General features: G+C 33.1%; 1 long non-coding RNA gene across 1 annotated transcript; it reads left to right on the top strand.

The window, feature by feature from the left end:
- The first annotated feature begins 9,557 nt into the window (after nt 1-9,557).
- On the top strand, nt 9,558-11,577 carry LOC145735651 (uncharacterized). Its single transcript, XR_014179719.1, has 2 exons — nt 9,558-11,231; nt 11,290-11,577. It is a non-coding gene; the product is annotated as an uncharacterized LOC145735651 (long non-coding RNA).
- Nucleotides 11,578-12,673: the final 1,096 nt, after the last annotated feature.

Below are 12,673 nucleotides of genomic sequence, written 5' to 3'. Positions count from 1 at the left end.
AAGCTACCAATATGGAGGGAAGCTTTAAAAGAGTAAAACATCTTCAAAATGGAGCTGTAATTATTGAGTGCCAAAATGCTATTCAGCAGCAAAAACTAGATGATAGTCTTATGAACAAAGAAATAGAAATAAAACATATATCCAATAATGACCCCATGATTATGATTACTGGCATATTTAAAGGATTTTCTGATAAAGAATTTATCAAGGAGTTTATTGCCGAAAATCCCGAAATAACAGATACCTTCGGTTTAAAAGCTGTTGACCTGTTTAAGTTTGTCACAAAAAGGGAATGCCGTAATAAAAGTAAAGAAAACTGGATTCTTCAAACGCCACCCCAACTGTTTAAGTGGTTAATTAAAAATAATAATCTAACTTTTGATTTGTCTCCAGTGTATGTGCAGGAATATACTAATGTGGCATTATGTTTCAAGTGTTGTCTCTTCGGGCACGTTTCGAAATACTGCACAGCAAAAGAATGCTGTTATAAGTGTGGTGAGGCTCATAATGTTACAGAATGTACAGCTACTGTTAATAATTGTCCCAACTGCAGTAAGTTAAAACTAAGTGACCGAAATCACACAGCCCGCAATCCAAATTGTCCAGTATTTAACCAAAGGATTCAACGCCAACAACAGCTTACTAATTATAGTAATGACAATTTTTTAGCACATTAGTAAGTAACGGAGTGTTTGAAGAAGAATGCACCTTTATAATTGCTTATCAGAATGTACGTGGTTTAAACAGTAAAGTGATAGAATTTTATAACAATGTGTCTGTAACTGAAAATGAGTATGATGCTGTTGCACTAACTGAGACGTGGATTACTGACGGTGTCTATGACAGTGAATTATTTCCAGAACGTTTCTCAATTTTTAGATGTCGAAACAGAAGTGATAATCTGCGCGGTGGAGGTGTGCTTTTGGCAGTAAAAAGTAAATATAGTTGCAGTTTGATTAACGTAGATTTTAAAATACCACAGATTGATTTAGTAGCTGTCAAGATACAAGTTGATGAAATTAGCTTTATATATGTGTTATTAGTATATGTTGCGCCCAGTAGTACAATTTCAGATCGGGAAGACCTTTTTTCATATATGGAAAGCTTGCAATATCTCTATCAAAAGAAGTTTATTATTTTAGGAGATTTTAATATTACGCACCTAAATCAGTATTACGTCAATAACTTTAAGGATCAACAAATTGAGCTGCTATTGAACTTTCAAGGTTTCTATGAATGTACACAACAAGACAGAGTTCTAAATGCCAACGGTCGCATATTGGACTTAGTTTTGACTAATCTTGGAAGTAGTGTGTTTAGTGATGGCTGTGGCTTTGTCGGCAGCGATGCTCATCATCCACCATTGACAATTGAAATTTCTTTAAAAAATCCAAAGCAAAAATCTTTACCCAGTAATAATACGACATCAAATTTTAATTTTAAAAAAGCGGATTTTCTTGCAATGTATCAGCTCTTTCAAAATGTCAGTTGGAGTGACCTGGAATCTTTTAATGATGTTAATTTGGCAGTTGAATATTTTTATAGGAAAATTAACTCAATATTTGAAATATGTGTACCAAAAGTGAGACCACATAAAAAGTATCCTGTATGGTTCAACAAAACAATAATAAAAGATATACAAACCAAAGATAAATTAAGGATTAAAAGTAAAAATTATTTTAACTTAGATAACCATAACCGTTTTATACAACTTAGAACTAAAATCAAGAGGGACGTGAAAGCTGCATATCAACAATACTTAAATAAGATTCAGATGGATATTAATGAAAATTCGAGGTCATTCTGGCAACACATTGGAAATAACAAAAGTGCGCCAAACATTCCATGTAAAATGTTTCTTGATGGTGACGAGTATACTGACGGGACGGATATGGCAAACGCATTCGCTTCCTACTTTCATTCTGTATATATTGAGAAAGAGCTGCCCTACTCAGAGCACACCCAGCACTATATAAATGAGTCATTTTCAATCAATGGCATTACCCACGATGATGTGTGTGAGGCAGTCGGAAGACTTAAGATCAATAAGTCTGTAGGACCTGATAATTTGCCATCATATTGTCACGAAGGATAATAAATCAAATTTATTACTTGAACGGAAACATTAAAAAATGTTTATATTACTTGAGCGGAAACATTAAAATTGTGGAATGCGGTCGGAGTGCAACTGCAATTAAGATGCATTTGCTGAAATTGCGAAATAATGTGGAATGTTTTCCAAGTACCGATGGTCGAAGGTCGTCACGAGTTGTCGGCTAGACGACGCCAGGTCTGGGAGTTTTGATTGGTGGAACCAGTGTCTGGAATGCTATAAAAAGGAAGTTGTACCCTAAAGAAGGTTCAGTTCAGGTCAGTCAGTTCAGTCCAGTTCTGTCCAGTCAGTCCAGTTTTGCTGTGCACCACGTCGGAGAAAGCAGTACCTAGCCAGAAGACTCCGCTCACGCCACAGAATGTAGTCGTCCTGAATTCTGCAACCCGCACCGGGTTTACAAATTAATTAAATAGTAAACCATCTCTTAAACTATAATAAATCACGAGTGCCAAACCCTCCACGAAGCTGCCCTCATAATTGTTTTACAAATGTAAGTACAGATTTGTTATTGTAATATTTTGTGCATGTAAAAGGTATTGTTTAAAGTGTTACTTTGGGAATTATGTTGAAGGTTTTATTCCGATTCACCAAGTTGATAAACCAACCATTTTGTCAATTAGTGTTAACTATTATTTAGTTATTAAATTATATTTTTTCTACCAAGTGGTTTGATTCTACCTCTGAAACAAGATCTCGGTAAAGGCGTTTATTAAAGTAATAAACGCACGTCCCGTTAACTTGTTGGGCCAAAAGGGCTTTTCAATTTAAACGTGACATTTGGTGGAGGCGCCGGCCTTGTGTCAGAATGGCATTTGGTGGAGGTGCCGATTTTGTGTCAGAATGACATTTGGTAGAATTGTTTCAAGTAGATGAAAAACACTGCTAAAAAAAAAAGTGAATTTTTAAACCAGAAAAAATATTTTAGATTTTTCTTATCGTGAATGAAAATTACCTCTTTAAAACAAAAATATATTTTTCTTTTTGCATAATTAATTTTGTCCTACATTGTCATTTTGAATATTTGTTTGCTAAATTGTTAAAAGCAAGTCAGTATTACTGAAACGATCGTGTTTTATGTTAAAAAAGTCAAGAAATTAATGGCTAATATAACTTTACGTACAGCACTGGCCGAACAAAAAGCCCCGGCCATCCCTAAATTTACGTGTCCACCTACGTTTAATCCATCAAGTGATTGCCCCATTACATTTTTAAATAAATATGAAAAGTCCGCAAGATTAAACAACTGGACTTATTCTTTAAAGATTTCATATTTTAATAATTATTTGGACGGACCAGCACAAGTTTGGTATCAAAAATATGTAAATGATCCAAAAAATGTTTTGAATACTTGGGCAATATTTCGAACAGATTTTCTAAAAGAATTCGCAGGTGACCAACCATTTCGTAAACTGAAATTTAGATTAAACACGCGTAAACATCGGGACAATGAAGACATTAAAACTTATTATTATGACTTACTTACCTTGGCAAATGAAATTAACCCAGACATGTCTTTTGAAACTTTTAGAGATTATTTTGAAAACGGTTTAAATCCGTCGTGTTTTGAAATGTATTATTTGCTAAGCTCTAATAATAAAAATTTGAGTGATTTAAACCAACTAGTCTTGAAAATAAGTGATATTAAAGAGCGTGTATTATTTAATCAAATGAATCGGCAAAGTAAATTTTACATTTCGGACGGAATGAATTGTCGGTCTCGTAATGATCGGTTGAAAAACAAATTTGACAAATACAGTACTAATCGTACTTGGCCAAATAAGTATTGTAAAAATTGTGAATTTCAGTCCAACAATTATTGTGGAAATAATAATTACAAAGGGACCAAGTTAAAGAAAAATGATTTCTACTATCAAAATGTGTCACGAGAAAAGCAAAATTATTCTAGGCTTGATCAAAATCGAGGTATAAGAAATAGTAATACCAGAAATAATTATTCATCAAAATGTAAAAATTTTAATCGAGGTAGCAACAAGTTTTACCATTTTGGACAAAATAAGAATGTTTCTACACATCAGAATCCTAGTAAATGTGAAAACTCAATGTTAAGTGTCGATGAAGTTGCTCTAAACTCGACAAACAGTAAAGATAGCAATTTATTGTCAATCAAAGCTTCAATAAATAACGAAGACAATTTGTTTGATGTAATTTTAGATACAGGATGTGAACCAAATTTAATTGATTTAAATCTTATAACTAACATGTCTTTATCATCAGAGAAAATCCAATTAACTTCGGTAGGAGGTTATACTTTTAACCCAGTTGGTACTTCGAAAGTAACTCTAAAAATTAACAACATAAAGTTGGATATTGAAGCATTAGTAGTGAAAAACCTTTCTAAACCTTTAATTCTGGGACATAATTTTCTATCAAATTTTAACGCAATGTTTGATAACAATAAAAATATTTTGAGTTTTTCAACAAACAACAACGATAAAGTAACAGTTAATCTCAATCGACCTGATTTAGATGTTACATCTAAAAACCAAGTTCAGAAAGAGTATCTAATGGGTGTAGAAATTTCTGACGTCGAAAAAACAGTAAAACCTGTAATAAAATTGAAAGTTGCTCGAAAGTATATTGTCAAACCAAATAAGCAAATAACGTTACGATTGAAAACCGCGAATAACGAGCCTGATTTAACAAAATGCATTTTTATTAAAAGAGACAGTTATTTATGTCCAAGAAATCTGTGTGTAGGCACACCATTTTTGCAAAATGGGCACAATTTATACATTAAAATTGTCAATAAGGGATTTAGAACAGTTCCTATTTTAAAGCATTCTGTTATAGGTAAATTCGACGTTAATGAATCAATCAATACAAATACGACAAAGGATTCAATGTTATGCATTTCAGAAAAACGCAAATCAAAAACTGCTAATAAGTTTCAGTCCGATTTTCCTGTTCAATCGAAAATGTTACATCCTAATTTACAGACAAGTAACATAAATGAAATCGATAATATTGATTATCGAAGAAACGTTGCGATGTTTAAATCAACTCGTAAAACTTCACACCAAAATAGAGACACAGCTGACCAAGTCGAATTAAAAAATGTAACATTCCCAGTATACGAATTTTGTGGATTACAATATTCAAAGCAAAATGGGTGCTTTTAGCATTTCTATTTAGTAAAAGTTTGTATAAAATTTAAGCTAAAAAAAAAAAAAAATAAAAAAAAAAAAAAAAATCAAATAGTTTGGAGAAAAAATTTAATTTTACATACTGCAGCATGCTATTAAATTAATTTTTAGATGTCTTCTAAATGGGAAGTTAAAAATAAAAGCGGATTGTGTTATTTCGATGTCGAGGTCAAGCATTCCCGATAACGACAAAAAATGTGCCGATGCGCTAAATGAAACTTCTAATTGTCGACAAATAATTTTTTACTTATTATGTGTAGGTACCAGCTTTAAATAAAAGCATAGTGCAGAGTTAAAGAGGATTTCGATATGTTTCTATCGTTTGAAAACGAACAGTACATAAAAAAATCGAAGGTTATTATTTGGTTGCTTGCAAAAATCGCGACATTAGTGGAAAATAAAGTAGCAGACTAATTAGTTCTATTTGACGCCGCGTGCCGGTGTGACCGACTTGCTTTAGTGCACTCGTCTCGTCGCATCGCCGCGAAGGTGTTGATAAAGAAACTGCTGATTGATGAATTTTAATGTTTTTTTTTTTCTAAATGCACATGATAATTTACCTACATGGAATAACAAGTCGAAATGTTGCATTGGCTAATAATAATTAAACTTGATTTTACTATGGAAAAAAATGACAACTGATTTAAAAAGTGACCCAAGTTATTTTTTTGAATACGAATGTACCATGATACATTTGTAATAAAGTATTTCTGAGGTGATATTTAAAACATTCAACACACATACTACTCGAATGAGACGATAGGACCCACACATCATAATAATGTGATTTTATTTTTACTTTATTTCTGCTGAATTTCAACCTGTTAAATAATTTTAACCTGCTATTTAATTGAGGTGAAAAACGCTAGCTGAGCGTAATACCTTATTATGTAAGTGGCACATAGAGTTTGTTTCTTTAACCGACCCGTTGTAATGAGTTTTATGAGTAATAAAGTTTCAACTTACATGCAGTTGAACTATTTTTGGTGCATCTGTACGAAGATGTCCAGCTCAAGATTCATGATTAAATAAAATAATTATTGAATTGCCAATGAAAAAATATTGGTATCTTTTATAAAGGAGTAATTTAAATACTCAAGAATTCAACAGGAAAAACAGTATAATTCAATGTTGGTAGGAGTATTAGCTCTCAAAGTAGTTGTTTCTGATTTTTCCCTTCTCAGTTGAGAAGTTTCTGATACAGAAAGGTCTGTACATGTTGATAAATATTTGTTTTAGTGCCACACAGCAATACTGTTTGCTGTTAGCGAGGTTAGGGCGGTGCATGAATTTTTCTTAAGGAACAAACCAAAGATACTCGTTGAATGCGAAATTAGTAGCAAGCTGAAATGATTGTGTGTATGCTACACCTTAACATATGTTTTGAAAATTGAGTCTTTGAAGCAAATCGATACTAGACTTCTTTAAACTCGGATATAAAAAGGTCCATATAAAGTAGCAAATTTGTCAATATTTTCAGGCAACGGAGATTCCTATTCCTGACAGCAACCGGTTATACGTTATCCTGGAAGTTTGCGTATTAGTTGCTTTAATCGTTTACCTTAATTCCGTTTATAGGATCGTCTCATTACGATGTACAATAAGTTGTACAAATTTCTAGCAGACTGACTACGACTACTTTTTGAAACAAATATTGAACTGCTGAATAATTCAAAGTTACAAGTTACAAGCCCGATAAAGTCAAAATGCTCATAATTAAGTTATAAAAATGATTTACTTTTATTTGCTTAAATGAATTATCCTACAGTAGGATATATTTTGTTTTTTTTGATTAGATAATTCTTTTCTTATGCCGCAGGCAGATGGTGATCACTTTGTTATTTAAGTCATCGCGGTACGAACGTTCACAAAAACTGCGTATGGATAAATATCATTGTAATTTCATTTTGACATGCAAATTTTTAGCATATGAGAATAATTATTAAGAAAAATTGCCATTGTTATTATAAAAGTGAAGAAGTGTACACTTGAATTTTATATCGTGATTTTTCATTGTATGAGTAAATCGATTGATTGAAGACTTTATGAAACAAAGCTGGGCTAAATACTTATTGAACATTGACAAATAAAGACTGGATTGCACGGTCAAAATGTCAACAGACTACTTATTACCTATGCTGGTTTTTATACTATTTGGAAAATAGTAAGACAGATACATGGTATATTTTGAATTATACCACACGAAATAAAAAGTTACACACAAAAATACATCAGCTCTTGGACTAAAGCAAAAGCGAACATGGCTGCTTATCGTCCGGCTGATAATCCGAATGATGACAAACTTTAGCCTTGATTCCGCTTAGTAAGGCAAAGTGAAACTAAGACGGACAATGCAAATTTGTGGTAATGCAATAATCAGAGTTTATTTTTTATTAAAAATAAACCAAGCCAGAAATGATTTAAGTTAATCATTTAATACTTGCGTTTGCATACTAATAACATATTTTTATTTTTACAGAAATCAATGAGGGAAAAGCATTTGATTGAGGACATTACATCCAATTTTTGATAAAAAAATCTTCTCCAAAAGGATTTGAAGTTAATTAGAAACGGTTAATGTTTCCGTATTTTTTGAAACAGGCAAATACGTTCTACTTTCCATAACATGAAAACTAGAGCGTCTAGAGCGAGTCGTTTATATTTACGGAGTTCAAACTTTTTAGTTTCAGGACCGGATTCCCGATTATTTTTACATGTCAATTAACTTTATAAAGTAATACGCAAGATTGCATGCAAATTAGAATTTTAATATAAGTATATTAGGCCTTAAGTAACGCATATTAACCTTTGTTCTTATTTTCATTACATGTAAAAACCGCTTGAGGGAGCCATAAGAAGCCAATGTACTAAATGGCGCTGTGCAAAGCCAGTATTGGACGACCATTGAAGATGACATTTAACAGTATCACCAGAGTCAACCACATGATGAAAATAAAGCCTAAGCAGAAGAGACTATGGAGTATGGAATGGACATTGCTAGACTTCAGCTACTGGACTATTTGGTGACCAGTGGAAGACGATGTGTTAAGTCATAGTCAAGGCAATATATGATTGTGACAAACACTTTTGTGCGAACAATGGCGCAATACAAATTGCAAAATCAAAACTGCGTATATTGAAGTATATGGTGCGTAGTTAAGCGCTCCCCAAGATTTCAAATGTGTTATGTTAATTTAAGGGTTAGTTTAATGATTAGGATTACTATAATTTTAAGGTACGACGAAGCGATGACGGAAAATGGAGAAAGTAAGCTTTTTAGAAAATATATGAAAAAGAAAATTAAAATCAAAATTTTCTCTTACTCCATTTTTCTAATAATATTATAATAAAATGAATTTTATATAAGGCTAGCGATAACTTAGGTTGGTAATTAGAATTGTCAAATATAGGAATTACCTCTCTTGGTTTAAACTGGAGGGCCAGTTTCATGGAGAAGGGGCAAATGTCACGAAGGATAATAAATCAAATTTATTACTTGAACGGAAACATTAAAAAATGTTTATATTACTTGAGCGGAAACATTAAAATTGTGGAATGCGGTCGGAGTGCAACTGCAATTAAGATGCATTTGCTGAAATTGCGAAATAATGTGGAATGTTTTCCAAGTACCGATGGTCGAAGGTCGTCACGAGTTGTCGGCTAGACGACGCCAGGTCTGGGAGTTTTGATTGGTGGAACCAGTGTCTGGAATGCTATAAAAAGGAAGTTGTACCCTAAAGAAGGTTCAGTTCAGGTCAGTCAGTTCAGTCCAGTTCTGTCCAGTCAGTCCAGTTTTGCTGTGCACCACGTCGGAGAAAGCAGTACCTAGCCAGAAGACTCCGCTCACGCCACAGAATGTAGTCGTCCTGAATTCTGCAACCCGCACCGGGTTTACAAATTAATTAAATAGTAAACCATCTCTTAAACTATAATAAATCACGAGTGCCAAACCCTCCACGAAGCTGCCCTCATAATTGTTTTACAAATGTAAGTACAGATTTGTTATTGTAATATTTTGTGCATGTAAAAGGTATTGTTTAAAGTGTTACTTTGGGAATTATGTTGAAGGTTTTATTCCGATTCACCAAGTTGATAAACCAACCATTTTGTCAATTAGTGTTAACTATTATTTAGTTATTAAATTATATTTTTTCTACCAAGTGGTTTGATTCTACCTCTGAAACAAGATCTCGGTAAAGGCGTTTATTAAAGTAATAAACGCACGTCCCGTTAACTTGTTGGGCCAAAAGGGCTTTTCAATTTAAACGTGACAATATGTAATAAAAGGTTTGGTAGGATTTGTTGCTGAACCATTGAGAATTTTGTTTAACATGTCAATAAGTACTAGAAACTTTCCGACAATGTGGAAAGAAGTTAAGATATGTCCAGTTTTTAAGAAAGGAAATACGTCAGACATTAAGAATTATAGACCGATCGCTATTTTGTCATGTCCTGCAAAAATATTTGAATCAATAATATATAAACAGATTTATAATTACGTACGAAATAAAATATCACCCATGCAACATGGATTTATGAAGAATAAATCAACTGCCACGAATTTATGCAATTTAACTCAATACATAGCAGAAAAGTTAGACAAGAGTTGTCAGGTAGATGTTATTTACACAGATTTTGCAAAGGCTTTTGACTGCATCCCACACAACATTCTTCTAAAAAAACTAGATACAGAGTTTGGGTTTGATGACGGCCTGGTTAATTTTTTTCAATCTTACCTTAGTAATAGGCAGCAGAAAGTCCTACTCAGGGGGTTTAGCTCTAATTATTTTATACCAACTTCAGGTGTCCCACAGGGATCTAATCTCGGACCACTACTGTTCCTTTTATTTATAAACAATTTAATTGATACCGTTAATAAGTCCAAAACGTTACTATTTGCTGATGACTTAAAATTGTACCTTAGAATAAAAAACATGGAAGACTGTCAATCACTTCAAGAGGATATGAACAAAGTTCATAGTTGGTCGGTTGAAAACGGTTTGGAACTTAATGTCAATAATTGTTATGTCCTTAGCTATACACGAAAAAAAAGTCTATCCTATTTTAGCTATACAATTAATGGAGCAGTGTTGCCTCGTGTTACTGAAATGGTGGATCTAGGAGTCACTTTTAACTCTCAACTTAATTTTAAGACACATATAGGTAATATTGTTAATAAAGCCTATAATATGTATGGATTTATAGTTCGAAACTGCAAGGACTTTAATAATATGACATGCATAAGGACACTATATGTGTAATATATAAGATCAATCCTAGAATATTGCTCGGTTATTTGGAGTCCTCATTATAATATCCATAAGTATAGCTTAGAGAAAGTCCAAAATAAAATGCTAAGATATATAAAATACAAGGAAACCGGTATATATCAACTTCATATACCTAAAGTAGACATCCTGAAGAGATATAATTTGCACACCTTAGAAAGTCGAAGATCTGTAGCATATTTGGTGTTTTTACACAAACTTATTAATAATAATATTGAAGACCCTAATTTGTTAGCTTTAATAAGTTTTCATGTGCCAAATTATCGAATCAGGAATCCAACAAGCATGTATGTTGATAATGCACGAACTAATTTTTATTTTAATTCTCCCATTATAAGTATGTGTAAGTTATATAATCAAGTTAGGGACCAATGTGATATTTTTAGTGTAGATTTGAATCGATTTAGAAAGATGATTCAAGAAATGCTGTAAACTTATTGCTTGTTACTTTGTATATTTGCTATGTACATTAATAATTGTCTTTAACCAACCTACCCTATAATTGGATGTATTTCTGTGGGGTTTGTAATCAAATAAATAAATAAATAAATAAATAAATAAAAAACAAAATTAAAATTAGATTAACGTTAAGTAATGAGCAACCTTCAACCTGGGGACACAAAAGCACAGATTAAACACAGTTCTTGGGCACAGGCAAAAGCAAACGTAAGTATCAAACAGTGGGAATTGATTAAGGGTAAATGGGGGTTGAAATCTAATGTAGGGGGACCGGGAAAAGTGTCTGGGGAACTAGAAATTGAGGGATCTGAAGAAAGGAGTGGAGCTATGTCTAAGCTGGTCATTAAGGCAGACCACCTTATCGTTGGATGAAGCCTTGTGGATTTCAAGGACCTCCAGAAGGTCCAGCAGATTGCCTTTTCCACAGAAATGGAGGGGCTTAAAGCCCTCATCAACGTTGAAAGTATGGTTATTAAGGCGAAGGTGGCGTGAAAATAGTGATTTCATGTAGCTAGTGTTCAAATTTGGGTTGTTAATAAATTTTTCAAACTCTCTCTTGTGTTCATGTATTCGAGTTAAAAAAAAGTAGTAGGTTTTAGTATTTGGTTTTCTTTGATTACAATAGCAGTATGTTTATTTTAAATTTAGTTTGATTATGCAAACAGGCACATGTTGATTGGAAAATGTTTTATTTGCAGGCGATGACTTAAAAAAACGCTGGAAAAACTTAAGAGATTGTTTCTCAAAGCACTTACGTTCCGAGAAAACTCGAACTGAGCAAGGAGCTAAATCCATTTGTCGCTATAAATCCTGGCCAGCACATGGATGCTTTTAGACCTTTTTTACAATTTGCGCAAACAGAGTCCAATATTCCTACTACTGATGACATAGCAGAAAGTCCTGAAGTAGTAGATGATGGAATTGAAGCAGAGAGTTCAGAAAACGTTAACGAAGCCAGTACTGGGACTACTGTACAAGAAAGATCGACACAAATCTCATATATTCGTAATTCACGCCAGAAAAGAAAACCGGTAGAAAATTCGTCATCGAATAATTCATCTAATGTTGACAAAGTTATTCACTTTTTGAATAAAAGGCCCTCGGATGTTAAAAATAACTGCGACAGCATAGATTTAACTTTTCAAGGATATGCTTCAAGCGTTAAAAAACTGTCTAATCGACGCCAGACTATGGTGAAATATAAAATCGCCAAAATCATAATGGAAGAAGAACTGGCTCAAGAAGCGGAAACTCAGATGGAAAGTCGACCGGGTACAAGTTTTTCAAACAATTCCACTGCTTCATCTTATACATCGAATATTATGCCATATGACAACTCATCGTTAAACTCGTCCAATATACGTGAGGCTGAAGACAATTCTTCTGCTGCAACGTGGTATGAAAATTATTACCATACTGTCACGTTTAAATTGTAAAGCCCTTTTGGCCCAACAAGTTAAACGAGACATTTGGTGGAGGTGCCGATTTTGTGTCAGAATGACATTTGGTAGAAGTTGCCGTATTTCAGAACGCCATTTGGTAGAGTTGTTTCAGGTAGATGAAAAACACTGTTAAAAAAAAGTAAATTTTTAAACCAGAAAAAATATTTTTGATTTTTCTTATCGTGAATGAAAATTACCTCTTTAAAA

The sequence above is a fragment of the Ips typographus genome, linkage group LG11 (genome assembly GCF_016097725.1).
Source record: "Ips typographus isolate SLU linkage group LG11, UJ_Ityp_2.0, whole genome shotgun sequence".
Taxonomy (NCBI): Eukaryota; Metazoa; Arthropoda; class Insecta; order Coleoptera; family Curculionidae; genus Ips; species Ips typographus.
This window is presented reverse-complemented; position numbering and strand designations above follow the sequence as displayed.